General features: G+C 61.6%; 1 pseudogene; it reads left to right on the top strand.

Annotated features, from left to right (window-relative positions):
- Window positions 1–3,039: 3,039 nt before the first annotated feature.
- On the top strand, window positions 3,040–4,934 carry LOC139011568 (Na(+)/citrate cotransporter pseudogene; annotated as a pseudogene).
- Window positions 4,935–15,236: the final 10,302 nt, after the last annotated feature.

Here is a 15,236-nt window from a genome sequence, read left to right as displayed (position 1 = left end):
GTCTCTCTGCCCACACGCGGGCACACGTACCCACACATGCACTCGGACGGCCCACACAGGCACAGTCTGCCTTTCCGCCCGGGCTCCCTGACCCTAATGCCCCTGCACAGGGGCTGCCCAGGCCCAGGGAGGAGGAGCCCGCGGTGCCCTCTGAGCCTCGGTGGGTGCTGGCAGGGGCTCTGTGGCAGGAGCCTCAGGACCCCTCATCTTTCTTTGGGCCTTGTGACTGAAGGATGGGGAGACTGAGGCAAGCTGGCCTCCAGGGTGGGTGGTGGAGGGAGCAGCCAGGAGGGAGTCCGTGCAGGAATGAGACGGGTCCACGGGGCGGCCTTTCCCACACGTCCTCCTTTCTTCCCTCCCTGAGGCTGCGGCTGTGATGCGGAAATGCTGAGGTCTGCGCTTTTCCCACTCAGAGTCCCGCCTCCATCAGCATACTTCCTGCAGAAGCAAATGAAAGAGGCTGCAGCAGGAAGGGGGCTGTTCCCACCCAGCCCCGGCAGCTGGTGTGGTGGGGGTGCCTGGCCGGGTGGCCTCGTGGTCCCTGGGGCCCACCTGGGGCGAGGGCCGGTCTCATTGTCCAGTGGTTCACATTTTAGATCTCCAGCCGGAAGCTTGGAGGGTGGAGGGCATCTGCCTCCCCAGCCACATGGGAGAGTGACAGCCTGGGGTCCCAGGCTTCCAGCTGTCACCTGCCTGAAGGGTGCCCCCCCACACCCCGGGGCAAAGCTGAGAGAGGAAAAAAGACTCAGAGGGCTCTCACCTGTCTCCTGACAGGGAGGGGGCTCTGAGGCAGGTGTCCCCAGGCCCTATAGCTCCACCCAAAGGGGAAATGCTTTCAGGTCAGGTCAGAGATAGAAAGGACTGGTTCATCCATCACCCACCCATCCATCCATCCATCCGCCCATCCATCCACCCATCCATCCATCCATCCATCCATCCACCCGTTCATCCATCCATCCATCCATCCGCCCATCCATCCACCCATCCATCCATCCATCCATCCACCCGTTCATCCATCCATCCATTCACCATCCATCCATCCACCCATCCATCCATCCACCATCCACCCACCCACCATGCACCATCCATCCATCCACCCATCCATCCATCCACCCAACCATCCATCCATCCACCCAACCATCCACCCATCCATCCATCCACCCCTCCATCCACCCATCCATTCATCCACCCATCCATCCATCCATCCACCCATCCATCCACCCATCTATCCACCCACCCATCCATTCATCCATCCACCCATCCACCCACCCATCCATCCACCCACCCATCCATTCACCATCCAGCCATCCATCCATCCACCCAGCCATCCATCCATCCATCCACCATCCACCCATCCATCCACCCACCATCCATCCACCCACCCATCCACCATCCATCCATCCACCATCCATCCACCCACCATCCATCCACCCATCCATCCACCCACCATCCATCCACCCATCCATCCACCCATCCATCCACCCACCCACCCATCCATTCATCCATCCACCCACCCATCCATCCACCCACCCATCCATTCATCCATCCACCCACCATCCATCCACCCACCATCCATCCATCCACCCACCCATCCATTCATCCATCCACCCACCCATCCATCCATCCACCCATCCACCCACCATCCATCCATCCACCATCCATCCACCCACCATCCATCCACCCACCCATCCACCCACCCATCCATTCATCCGTCCATCTGTCCACTCATCCATCCATCCATCCATCCATCCATCCGTCCACCATCCATCCATCCATCCATCCACCCACCATCCATCCATCCATCCATCCACCATCCACCATTCATCCATCCATCCACCCACCTATCCAACCAACCATTCATCCATCCACCCACCCATCAACCCATCCACCCATCCATTCATCCACTTTCCACATGTCCACTGGTCCACGCACCCACCCACCCATCCATCCATTTACCCATCCATCCGTCCACTTTCTACCTGTCCACTTAGCCGTGCTCCCACGCACCCAGCCATCCAACCGACCTCTGCTGATATCTATTGTCTTAGGGCAGAGCCTGAAGCAGGGTTTTGTGCCAGGGCTCCACGGCGGGCGGGCTCTCAGGCTTGCCCCGTGAAGGAAGCAGGACGAGCAGGGGAAGCTCAGCAGAATGTGGCTCTGGCTGGAGCGGTCTGTCTTCAGCTGGGAGCTCTGTAAGCACCCAGTGTCGTCTTCATCGCCACCTTGAGGTGGCCGGCGCTTTGAAACCCCGGCTCCATCCACCACCCACTGTCTTAGCCTCTGTGGCTGTTGTCGCCAAGTGCCACATATGGGGGGGGGGGGGGCGGGCCTTGAGGCACAGAAACTCATCTCGCCTTTCTAGAGCAGGAAGGCTGAAATCAGGGTGTCAGCAGCTTCTCTGCAGCCTGTAGGGGCGTCCCCCCTGCTCCCCAGAGTCCAGTGTGGCCCCGTCAACTCTATTGTCGCGTGGCCTTCTTCCTCTTCTCACAGGGACACAGTCATAGATGGACTGGTGTTCACCCTAATTGCCAGAAGCCGGTCCATCCTTGCTGCTTGACACAGTCGCTGCAGGAAAGAAACATCTGCACAGCATATGTTTCAAGGGACCTGGCGTATATGGCATACTGTTCTTAATATGTTTGCTCCCCTTAGCGCTATGTGTTTTAACCAAGGTCACCTCTCCGAGAAAGGTTGTTTCCCCAGGTAGGGATTTTTCCCTGAAGTTAGGGAGGGGATAAAACCCCTTAACTAAGTGCCAGACGGGTAGTTAATCACTTTAACTACAAACAATCACACTTAAGCTACATAATCTTTACTCCCTGGAATGGAGATAAGAAACACCCTAACCTTAGGAATAGAAATTGATAAGATTAAAATCAACTGGTATAAATACAGATGTAACAAGACAATAAAACACAGAACCTGGCTAGCTATGATGATCAACTGAACGCTGTCTCCGTGTCCTTCCTTCTTCGCCGGCTCCGTCCACACCTTTGGGAACCCCTGGACCTGCTGTGGCTGGACCCCAACACTAAGGAGCACGCTGTGGTTAAACCTCAAGCAGAGCATGATGGCTTCGGCACTGAGGTACGTCTCTAAGTTCAAGTCCTTTGTGATCTTGTTCTTCACCCCGATACTGCTGCTGCCACTCATCATTCTGGTGCCCACCAAGTTTGCCAGGTGTGCCTACGTCATCATCGTCATGGCCACTTACTGGTGCACAGAAGTCATCCCTCTGCCCGTCACCGCCCTCTTGCCTGCCTTGCTTTTCCCACTCCTCAAGGTTCTGGACTCCAATCAGGTGTGTGTCCAGTACATGAAGGACACCAACATGCTGTTCCTGGGAGGCCTCCTCATGGCAGTGGCCGTGGACCGCTGGAACCTGCACAAGAGGATCGCCCTGCGCACATCCTCTGGGTGGGGACCCAGCCTGCACAGCTGATGCTAGGCTTCATGGGCGCCACCGCCTTCCTCTCCATGTGGATCAGCAACGCAGCCGCCACAGCCATGATGGTGCCCATAGTGGAGGCCGTGCTGCAGCAGATGCAGGCCACGAGCACAGCCAGCAAGGCCGACCTGGGCGAACTGGAGCTGGTGGACATTGGCAAGACTGGTGAGCTGCCAGGGAGCCAAGTGATTTTTGGAGGCCCTGCTATGAGACCACAGAAGAATTGTGACAGGAAGAACATTTGCAAGGCCATGACACTGTGCGTGAGCTACGCGGCCAGCATCGGAGGGACTGCCACCCTGACCGGGACAGGACCCAACGTGGTGCTCTTGGGCCAGATGCACGAGCTGTTTCCTGAGAGCAAAGACACCGTGAACTTCATCTCCTGGTTTGGATTTGCCTTCCCCAACATGCTGATCATGCTGCTGCTCTCCTGGTTTTGTCTCCAGTGTGTTTTTATGGGATTCAATTTTAAAAAGGTTTGGGGCTGCGGTCTGGAGAAAAAGAGTAGCGAGAACGCTGCCTATGAGGTGTTGCAGGAGGAATACAGGAAGCTGGAACCCTTCTCCTTCGCCGACGTCCTGCTCTGTTTCCTCCTGCTGGTCACCCTGTGGTTCTCCCGGGACCCAGGCTTCATGCCTGGCTGGACGGAGGGCGAGACAAAATATGTCACCGACGCCACCGTGGCCATCTTCGTGGCCATGTTACTATTCATTGTGCCTTCGCAGAAGCCCAAGTTCAACTTCTGCAGCCAGACCGAGGAAGAAAGAAAGGCTCCGTTTTATCCGCCTGCACTGCTGGATTGGAAGGTGGCCCAGGAGAAAGTTCCCTGGGGCATCGTGCTGCTGCTGGGGGGCGGGTTCGCTCTGGCTAAAGGATGCGAGGCCTCGGGGCTGTCTGAATGGATGGGGACGCAGATAGAGGCCTTGCACATTCTGCCCCCAGCAGGCATCTCCTTGGTCGTGTCCTTGCTCATTGCTGTCCTCACGGAGTGTACAAGCAATGTGGCCACCACCCTGTTCCTGCCCATCTTCGCCTCCATGTCACGTTCCATTGGCCTCAACCCGCTGTACGTCATGCTCCCCTGCACCCTGAGTGCGTCCTTTGCCTTCATGTTGCCTGTGGCCACCCGCCTAACGCCATCGTGTTTGCCAACGGACACCTCAAGGTTTCTGACATGGTGAAAACAGGAATAATGGTGAAGACAATTGGAGTCTTATGTCTGTTTCTGGCGAGCAACACCTGGGGACGGGCCATATTTGACCTGGACAGCTCTCCGGACTGGGCTAATGTGACTCATATTGAGACTTAGGAAGAGCCTCAAGAGCATAACACAGCCCCGCCTTCCTGAGGACTCCCGAAGCTTCCGGCAAGACATATACATATGTGTGGAAATAAAGGGGGACTAAACCTGAGCCACATCCGTTTCATTGTATTTCAGATAAATACTATAACCAGTCTTAAGTGAAACAGAAAGAGAACAAGAAGGGAGGAAATGAGGGAGGGAGGGAGGGGAAGAAGGAAAGATAAGAAAAAGAAACTAAGCTAAGTAATTGATGATACACATTCAGTTTGGGGCAGAATGGGGTAGGTGCAGGGTGCGGTGCTGAGTGCCAGACAGGCCCACGCCGTCCCTCCCAGAGCGGGTTCCTGCGGCGAGGCCACGGGGAGGCCACGGGGAGGCCACAGCAACGGCTTGGTTTGGGCAGCTGCCAGGGAAATGGGCTCCGTGATCTGTTCCCAGACACCTGGGGGCAGGTCCCTGCAGGCCCCCTCCCAGCCAGGCCCTGGTGGGGACGGGCACAGTGTGAGGGCTGGGGGGACAGGGGCACAGTGTGAGGGCTGGGGGGACAGGGGCACAGTGTGAGGGCTGGGGGGGGGGGGGACCCCGGGAGGCCCAGACTCAGGGCACTGCCTCCTGCCCTCCAAGCCCCAGGGCACCTGTTGCCTTCGGTTACCCCCCCCCCCCCCCAGGGGTAAGACATATGTATATGTCTTGCCTGAACCCACTTGCAGAGCCCTTTGGCCCAGTTCACTAGGGGAGAGTCAGGAGGGACAGGGAGCGCCAGAAAAAAGGAAAACACTCCACAAACCAGTCTCCTCCCACACCCCGTCCTGCGTCGGCGCTCCTTCCAGACCCTCCTTGGGTGAGAAAAGTGAAATTCGGTTCAAAACAGTGTTTATGGAAAACAGATTCTGTGCCCAGGGCTGGCTGAGCCGGGAGCTCAGCCTGGGAGCCCTTGGTGGGGGAGGCGGCGCTGGGACCCCTTCCCTGTCCCCCCACCCCCACCCCCCGTCACAGGGGGGCCCCTGGGTGGGGCTTGAGATGGATCCTCTCCCACCAGGAGGCCGAAGGACCAGACGGAGGAGAGGTTCCTTGCTTGGCCTGAGGACGCATCGCTGCAATCTGTGCCTCTGTCTTCACACAGAGTGCGTGTGTGTGTGCGTGTGCGTGCACACGTGTGTACATACATGTGTGTGCATCTTTAAGGACGTTGAGTTTAAGGCCCACCTTAACCCTGGATGGTCACGTCTCGAGATCCTCACCTCAGTTACATCTGCAAAGACCTATTTCCAAACAGGGCCCCACTCTGAGGTTCCCGGTGGACATTGTTTTGGGGGACACCACTGCACCCCCTTGGCTGTGAGGGCAGGGCGATCAGCTGGGGCGGCTGCGAAGCCGCAGGACGGGAGGTGGCGAGCGATGCGGTGGGACCGTCGGGCCGGCTGCACCGAGGGCACACAGTACTGGGTGTGGTCCGGTTTCTGTGTCATCGGCAGGGGTTCCTGCCTCCCAGCAGCCCCCCAGGAGCACCCCCCACCCCACCTGCAGAACGGGAGCCCGTGGGGCCGTGGGGGCTCAGAGGCGGGGCCCTGGGCACAGGGCTGGCGCCCATCCATCGTTCCTGTGGGCACCGTGGGAGGCTCAGGGCCTCTGGGAGCCTCCCGCCCGCCCGGGCTAAAAACGCTCTTAATTAAAATGGAAAGCTGGCACCGCCGCGGGCAGGAGCTGACTCTTCCTCGGCAAGTGGCAGCCGTTCAGGTCCCCGAGGGAGCAGGTCTCCAGGGACAACCTGCTTCCAGGAGAACCTAATGGAACTCCCACGTGCGGTCCTGGCGCAGATTCCAGCAGGAGCTACTTGGCAGGTCTACCCTGCGGGGCAGGTAGGGGGAGGGGCTCCTGGGAACCGGTGGGATGGAGGCCACCTGCGGAGCCCTGCCCCTCTGGGCAGGTGGCTCGTGGCCGAGCAAGGAGGGCGTGGGGTGCGGCCTGGCCTCGGCATTTCCTCACTCCTGGGTCCTCCTCGGACACGTCACAAGGACACTGAGGCCCAGAGACGGGGCCTCACCAGGCTCTTCACCGGGCCAGAGCCCCTGGGCCCCAGGGTGGAGCCGAGGGTGGAATTTCAGGCATGAGGGGGCAGTGGAAGGCATGTGCAGAGGGAGGAGGAGAGGGAGGGGGAGGAGGGGGAGCGGGAGACACTGGTACTGCCCCGACATTCAGGCCCCTCCACCCACCCTGGCTCCGTCAGTGCCTCTGGGACCCCCCCTTATTCAGGGTGCGCGGCTCCCGCTCCCTGCCTGCTCCTCGGGGTGGGGGTGGGGTGGGAGGGGGAGGCCGCCTGGGTCTGGGGAGCAGCGTGCTTTCCCCGCAGCCTCAGTCCTCGCCCCAGAACGGGGGACCTGCAGCCTGGGGGGGTGCGATGGCTCACAGGGCACAGGGCCCGTGGGAACCTGCGTGCAAGACCCTCTCCAGCCCTCACTCCCCCAGTTCCCAGTAAGACGGAGCAGGAGGAAGGGCGGACTGACAGCGAAGCCGTGGCCATGGCCCCGTGCCCGTCACCTCGTTTCAGCCGCGTTTCCTGCGCGCCCCCATGGACGTCACCTCCCACGGGCGTCTGCAGCCCCCCCCCCCCCCCCCCCCCCCAGGAATGGAAGCCGGGGCCGGGCTCTGTGCGGGCCGAGCCACTTTTCAGGGACAGCTGGCCCCAAGGGCCCAGGGCAGCCGCGGTCACTTTCCCGTCAGGGCCTGAGCCATGCAGGAGGCAGGAATGAAGTCCCCTGCGCCCGGTGCACAGGGGGCCCCGCCCGGCTTACACCTTGGGGTCTGAGCCTGGGCTCCCCAAGGCCCTGGCGCAAGGAGTCAGGGGCAGGTGAGGAGACCCCGGAGGGGAAGGGGGAAGTGAGGCAGGAATGGGAAGGAGCCGGTGAAAGGTGACCAGGTGACCACTGTGGGGCCCAGAGCCCAAGCCCCCGGGGGCCCTCAGGGAGACGGCTCACTCTGCCCCCCAAGGGCCGGGGAGCCTGGGAACTGACCACCCACTTCCCTGGGTTACAGTGAAGGGCCGCCCCTGGGGGCTGTGAGCCCACCCGCCGCGGGGGGACAGGCCCCGGGCACAGAGGAAGCCCTCAGAGAGGTGCCCGTGCTGGCGGCCGGCTCCCCTGGGCCCGCGTGCTGCCCTGAGGACAAGGGGAGGCGGGTGGAATGTCTGGAGCTTCCGCAGCCGCTTTGTGAGCGTGAGGCAGTGACCGGCTTCAGCGTCTGAAGTCCAGTTGCTGCCGAGTAAACTGGCCTCAGGCCCCGGCCTGCGCCCTCGCAGTGCGAGGACATCGGTGCCTCTCTGCCGGGTCATCGCCAGCGGAGTTTGCTGTCACTTGTCGCTGAAAGGACCCCGAGGGAGAAGGAGGCTCGGGCCGAGGGCGGCCACTGTCCTTCGATCTCAGACTTCTAGTCTCCAGATAGTGAGCGAGTGAACGTCTGTTTTGTTTGTTTGTTTTTAAATGTTTTTATTGATTTTTAGAGAGAAAGGGAGAGGGAGAAAGAGGAACACTGACGTGAGAGCATAGCATCCGTCAGCTGCCTCCTGCGCGCCCCTTCCTGGGGACCAAGCCCACAGGCGGGCGTGCGCCTCAGCCCATGGCCACCTTTAGGTGCACGGGACGACGCTCACCCAGCTGAGCCCACCAGCCGGGCCAGTGTCCCTTGTTTGAAACCGGCCAGGGTGAGGGAGGTGGTTACAGCAGCCCGGACACTGCCCAGATGTGAGGGTGGCGAGGCTGGGGCTGCGGCCCCCTCGCTGGCGCTGGGGGGCGGTAGTGGACGTGTGTGCACAGGCTGGGGGAGGCGGTGTGTGTGTGTGTGTGTGTGTGTGTGTGTGTGTGTGTGTTTGTGTGGCTCTGCTGTGCTTCCGGAGGCTCAGGTTCCCGCTCAGGTATTTAAACACCGACACGAAGGCAGCCCGAGGGGAGCGAGGAGCGGGGCAGGGCTGTGCTGCAGACACAATAGAAGCCATGGCTGCTATTTTAAACCAGCGCCCCTGCCAGCTGGCCTCACCCTCCCCAGCCCCCGTGTCTGAGACGCTGAGGGCTGGGGTGTGTTTGTGTGGCCGCAGTTAGCGTGGGTGTGGAGAGAGCCCGGAGGCGGGGATTGGCCCTCATGCCTCCCCTCCCGCCAAGGCCCTGCGGGTGGGGTGTCTGCCCATCAGCCAGGAGAGCGCTTCCCAGGGGCTGTCCGCCTGGGGCTGGCTTTCTCCCCAGGGGGTCGCAGGGCAGGAGCAAGCCAGGCTGGCCTGGGTGCTCCCGCTGGGGGGCAGGGTGAAGGGCACTGGGCTTGGCGGCCCTCCCCCATTTTAAGCCCATCCCACACTGGGCACAGCGGTCACTCACGGTCCGATGCCCCAGAGAGCTGGGCAGGCCGGGGGCCAGGCCGGCTCACCGCTGCGGGCGCTCCCCGGGCGCTGGTGGCCGGACCCCTCCTGTGGCCTCGCCACGGCCGCATGGATTCCTCACCAGGGACTGGCCCCTGGAAGCGTGTGGCTTTGGGGACCCAGCCTAGGCCACTGGACGTCTCATGCGACACTTCCTGTTCTTTGGGCCGAGCAGTCACAGGTGCCCTGGTCACAGGGAGGGGACTCAGACGTCACCTCTTGATGGGGGGGGGGATAAAAAATGTGGGGGCCCGTCTTGGTGAGTCCTCACCGGAGGACATTTTCCCACTGATTTTTAGAGAGAGTGGAAGGGAGGGGAGACACAGAGAGAGAGTTGATGTGAGAGAGACACATCGATTGCCTCCTGCTCACGCCCCGACCAGGGCCAGGGATCGAGTCTGCAACCCGGGTATGTGCCCTTGACTGGAATCAAACCTGGGACCCGTCAGTCCGAAGGCCATACTCTATCCACTGAGCCACCCCGGCCAGGGCTGGGAGCCCATTTTCAAAACTGCCAGTGGCCAAGGTCACCACCCCGTGTGTTGGCCGTCAGGTGGCTGGGTCCCTGCTGCCTCCGGGCCGACTTGGGCTCCCCTGGGCAGATGCTCAGCGCCACGGGGAGGAGGGGCCGTGAGCCCGCGCCCGGGGGCTGGTCCGCCCGAGTCCGCACCGCTAGTTCCGGGGCCTCGCAAACGCCCACAGAGGAGGCAGTTTAACAGGGAGTTTACTCTCTCCCTAAGCCCAGAGGCCGGACATCCGAATGGGGGTGCCGGCAGGGCCGGGTCCCTCCAGAGGCTCCGGCGGCGGGGACTCTGCTCAGGCCTTGCCCCGAGTCTGGTGGTGGCCGGTGCTCCTTGGCTCGCGGACGCGTCGCCCCAGTCTCTGCCCCGCGTCTCATGACTGTCACCCTCAGCAGGCCTGTCTGTGTGCGAGTCCCAGTTCCCGTCAGGGCAGCGCCTCTAAAATCCGGGGTGACCTCTTCTCAGTTGCGTCTTCATTGCCATCATCTCAGTGACCTCCGCAGAGACCCGGCTTCTGGAGAAGCTTCCATTCTAGGTCCCGCAGACAGGGACTTGGGGGCCCCTGCCTCTGCCCATGGCTTCCCGCCGGGAGGCTGCAGGGCCCGTCTCAGCAGCATCTGCCGGTTCACCCGCCCGCCTGCCCCGTGGAGCCGTTTCCCGCGAGGATCCCGGTGTCCCGGCTCCGGGTCTGGGCCGAGGGAATGAGTCTGACAGCAGGTGAGATGTGACCGGGCCCCTGGGCCCTCGCCCAGGCCGGTCCTGCCCCCGGGACCCCTCGCCCTGCCCGCTCTCTCAGCCGTCCGGCGCCCGAACGCCCGGCTCAGGTGGACGGGCTGAGCTGTGCCCCCTGAATGCCGTGCTGAGGGAGGCCCAGCCCTGCTCCTCGGAGGCAGTGGTTGGAGGTGAGGCCTTGGGGAGGTGATTAAAGCACAAAGAGGGGGCCCTGGCCGGTAGTCAGGGGGTCAGAGCGTCGTCTCTATAGGCCGAGGGTGTGGGTTCCTCCGGTCAGGACACACGCAAGAATTAACCAAGGAATGCATGAATGAGGGAGCAACAAACCTCTCTCTCTCTCTTTCTCTCTCTCTTTCTCTCAAATCAATAAATAGACATTTAAAAGGCAGCCTAGCTGGTTTTGCTCAGTGGATAGAACAGCAGCCTGAAGACCGAAGGGTCCCGGATTCGATTCCCAGTCAGGGCACATGCCTGGGTTGTGGGCTCGATCCCCAGTGGGGGGCGTGCAGGAGGCAGCTGATCAGTGATTCTCTCTCATCATTGATGTTTCTATCTCTCCCTCTCCCTTCCTCTCTGAAATCAATAAAAAAAATATTAAAAAAGAATTTTAAAGGCAGAAAAAAGTAAGATGAGGCCAGTGGGGTGGGACCCTGTCCCATGTGACTGGTGTCCCTATAACAAGAGAAGAGGACGCAGATTCGTACGGGAGGACCACGTGGGGACACAGGAGGCGGCCGGCCCGTCTGCGGAGGCCGCGGGAGCACTCTACGGGGAGCACTCTCCACGCCCGACCGTGAGCAAGTCCATTCCCGTGAGGCCCCCGAGGGCCTGTGGCACCCGCACCGCAGCCCGAGCCCCGACGGGCGTGTGGAAAGTGAGTGCCCCGGACATGCACACGGTGAGGACGGAGCTGCCGCTCGGGGCCCAGCAGGTGTACGAGCAGAACAGGCCGCGGTTGTGTCAGGGGTCAAGGCCACGAGAAAGGTCAGCAAAGGGCACTGAGGGCGGAGACCGTGGCCGCCACTCCACTCGCGCCTGTGGGAGGCTCTCACAGAAGCACCGCGAGGCTCATGATGGAAACACACACAACTCGGAGCCCTCCCCGCGCCTCCCTCGGGACCCTCGTTGTCGCACGAGCTTGTGTCCGGGGCTTTCCCTGACACCCCGAGGACCTCCGGCCTCTCTCCCCCCGCTGGGGCTCCCCGAGGGCAGGGACTAGGGGTGCCCCTGTGTCTCCAGCGGCCCCGGCCAGGCACGTGGCCTGTGGTTTCTGATTGAGGCTGGAGACGGGAAGGGCCTGGTGCCCTGGTCCCGGTGAGCGAGCCGGGTCCCTGAGACCCACCTGCCCCACATCCCACAGGCAGGAGCTGGGCATTGGTCTGGGGGCTCACGGAGGGCCAGGCAGCGCTGGGCCAGGGCTGGGAACCCGGCAAAGCTGCTTGCCCTCCCGAGGGGGGTCCCACGTCCACGGTGCGCCTGGGAGCACGTGGCCTGGAGGACGCCGCTGAGCAGGGCAGCTGGGGAGGCCCGCGTGGGCGATGCGGGTGGCGGTGTGTGCGACTGCTGTCGGCAGGCCCCTCGCATAGGACACGGGTTCACCTCCACCCCCACCCTCATCCCTGCCTTGGGGCCTTGGCTGGCACGCCCAGTGCGGAGAGCAGAGAGCCCCGGGGAGCAGTGGAAGGCGATGTGCGTGGTGCCCTGTGCCCAGCACGCACACAGCACCCATTTCACAGACAAGAAGACTGAGCCTGAGCAGGACCACAGAGGAGGAGGAGGAGAGCTGGGTCTGTCCCCAGTCGCCCTCCGTGTATCCCAGCCTGTCCCCTGTGCTTGGTGACTTGGGGTCCATGACCCATTCAGGCCCCTGCCGCTGCCTCCAGCCAGGGCCGGCTTCCAGAGTATTCCGAGCCCCCAAGGCCGCCTCTGATTGATGGTGAATTGAGTTGACTTGTAATTTGTACCTTGAGGACCAAGATACGGTTGTTGCCAGAAGAGAACCGAAACCAGCTATGAATAATTCCTGTGCTTTCAACAAAAACACCAATGAAACGAAAGTTTACATAAATACCACTCAACCCAGCCAGGCATGAAGGGAGAAGACACCCCACAAATCATCTGAGGGGGCTCCTGGGTAGAGGGCCGGGCCTCCTCCGCGTGGGCTGGACAGGCCCCAGCGCGCAGTGGGGCTGCAGGGGCGTCACCCGGGACGGAGGCCTGGCCTGGCTCTCTCCCCTCCCCGGCCCAGCACCCGTGAGCCGGGCGGGCCCTACTGGGAGGCCTCTGGGCTTCACACAGGCTGTTCTTTCGCTTGCAATGCCTGCCTCTGCCGTCCCCAGCAAACTCCTCTTCATCCTCGAAAACCCACCCAGGCGGTGTCATTTCATTCATTTCATTCATTCCCTGGGTGGACATGCACTGAGGTCTGGGGGCTGGGCGTGGCGGGGAGCGTCTGCTGTGGGCTGTTCATGGAACTGCAGGTTTGACCCGCCCCCCCCCCCCCCCCAATTCATATGTTGAGATCCTAACCCCTGATGTGGTGGCATGAGGAGGGGGCCTTTTGGGAGTGACCAGTGATGGCGAACCTTTTGAGCTCGGCATGTCAGCATTTTGAGGAAACAGAGGCCTAGACAGGGCAAGGACTCATTTTGAAAAACCCTAACTTAACTCTGGTGCCGTGTCACATATAGAAATTTTTTGATATTTGCAGCCATAGTAAAACAAAGACTTATATTTTTGATATTTATTTTATATATTGAAATGCCATTTAACAAAGTAAAATCAACCAAAAAAAATGAGTTCGCGTGTCACCTCTGACACGCGTGTCATAGGTTCGCCATCACTGGATTAGGTCATGAGGTTGGAAGCCTCACGAATGGGATTAGTGTCCTTATAACATGGGTGCCAGAGGCTCCCTCTGCCTTCTGCTGCGAGGACACAGCTACACCCCGACGTCTGTCAACCAGGAGGCGGGCCCTCGCCGGTCACTGAACCTGCCGGCGCCTCGGCCTGGGACTTCTGGCTCCAGAACTGTGAGAAGTGCATTCCGTGGTTCACACTGCCCCGGCTCTGTTACGGGAGCCCCAGCTGACTGACAGCGGAGGGGACAGGGCCAGAGGGGAGATGGGCCGTTGGGAGGGACTAACACAGCCAGCAGGATCTGCGTGCAAGGTCAGCTGTGTGACCTTGGACCGTCCTTGCCCTGTCTAGGCCTCTGTTTCCACATCATAACAAGACCCCCCTCTTGGAGCCCCAGGTTCCAGCCACCCCCTCGAAATGGAGAGGCAGCGACCTGGGCCCAGCCCTTGACAGCGGGGTGTGGCCCCGTGCAGAGCCCTGGGCCAGAGGAAGGGGCTTCGGTGTGTCCTGGCTCTGGGATCAGGCAGAAGGCCAAGGGCCCAAGGCCCATGTGGAAGGCTGAACTGTGTGCCCCCCACATACATTAAGGCCCTGGCCTGTGGGCCCTCAGAACCCGGCCTTCCTTGGAATCAGGGTCATTGCAGATGTGACCGTGAAGATGAGGTCACGCCGGAGTAGGGGGGCCTTTACCCGACAGGACTGGGATCCTTAGAGGAGGAGACAGATAGACACGCAGGGGAGAGGGCCGCGTGGAGGCAGGAGGGAGACGACGCCTGATGTGGGCGCGGGCGCTGCAGTGACGCAGCTTTGGTCACGGCGCGCCCAGGACCGCCGGCCCCGCAGCAGCCGGAGACGGGCCTGGAGTCTCCATCTCCAAGGACGGCCACCCTGTTGACACCTTGATTTTGACGTCTGACGTCCTGAACTGTGAGAGGAGGTTTCTGTCGTCTGAAGCCACCCAGTGGGGAGCCGTTTGTCCCAGCAGGTCCAGGAGGTGATACGCTTGGCCCAGTCCCGTCTGGTCAGGAAGCTTCCGGGCTGTGGCCGGGACCGGCTGGCCAGGGGCGCTGAGCGCCTGCTGGTACCAGCCCTCACCAGTGGGGGGTGAGGCGGTGGTCAGCCTGGGGCTTGGGGCTCCCCCAACACCTGCTGGGGATCGTTCACCCCATAGGTCCCCCCTCACCTGATCCCAGCGAAGGAGGGCCATCCAGACCCACTTTACAGGCAGGTAAACTGAGCTCAGAGAGGAGAAGTGGCTGGCTCCGCAGTCCAGCTCGTTGGGCCATTGATCAGCGCCCGCCTGCAAGGGCAGCCTGGCTAGGGGCGGACAGACTGAGTTCCAACCCAGCTCGGCCACCTCGTGTGCCCTGGGCCGTCACAGGCCCCGAGCCTTGCCCGTGCAGCTCTGAGGACGTCCCTGCCCGCCTCCCAGCTGGCGGTTGGCGCTGGCTGAGCGGGACCTGGCCGGGTGTCGCCGCTGGAGCGCCTGCACGTAGCGGAGGGTCCTCAGAAGCCCTTCAGAGCACGTGACGTCCCAGCATGGGCTCTTGGCCCCTTTTCCGACCTCGACTTGGAAGGCACATGTCGCTATCCTGTGTCCGGTTATAAGACTCAAGGTTCCACCGCCAAAGGGAGGAACGTCAAGGCCACGCTGTGGGAGGAGACACTGTGTGGCCAACCTCAGAGGATACAGTGTGTCGGCCTGAACTCGGGAGGCCAGGCGGTGCCTGGGGTGCGGCACCTCATCTCCTGCAACTGAAGCTGTGACCTGGTGCGGGTGGCGGGAGAGAGAGAGAGCGAGAGCTAGAGAGAATGAGAGAGAGAGGGAGAGAGAGAGAGGGAAGGGGTGGGGGTAGAGGCGCTCAAGGCCTGTGGCCCGCAGTCCTGTGCGGAGTTTGGCCTCTTGGGCAAGGCCGCGTGGAGCCTCATCCGTCAGCCCCTGTGGGTCTGAGGCCTTGGCCTTGGAGA

This window comes from Myotis yumanensis, unplaced genomic scaffold (genome assembly GCF_028538775.1).
Source record: "Myotis yumanensis isolate MYYU_CA2020_CCGP unplaced genomic scaffold, mMyoYum1.0.hap1 SCAF_5, whole genome shotgun sequence".
NCBI classification, from domain to species: domain Eukaryota; kingdom Metazoa; phylum Chordata; class Mammalia; order Chiroptera; family Vespertilionidae; genus Myotis; species Myotis yumanensis.
Note: the sequence above shows the minus strand (reverse complement) of the source record. Positions and strands in the feature narration are given on the sequence as shown.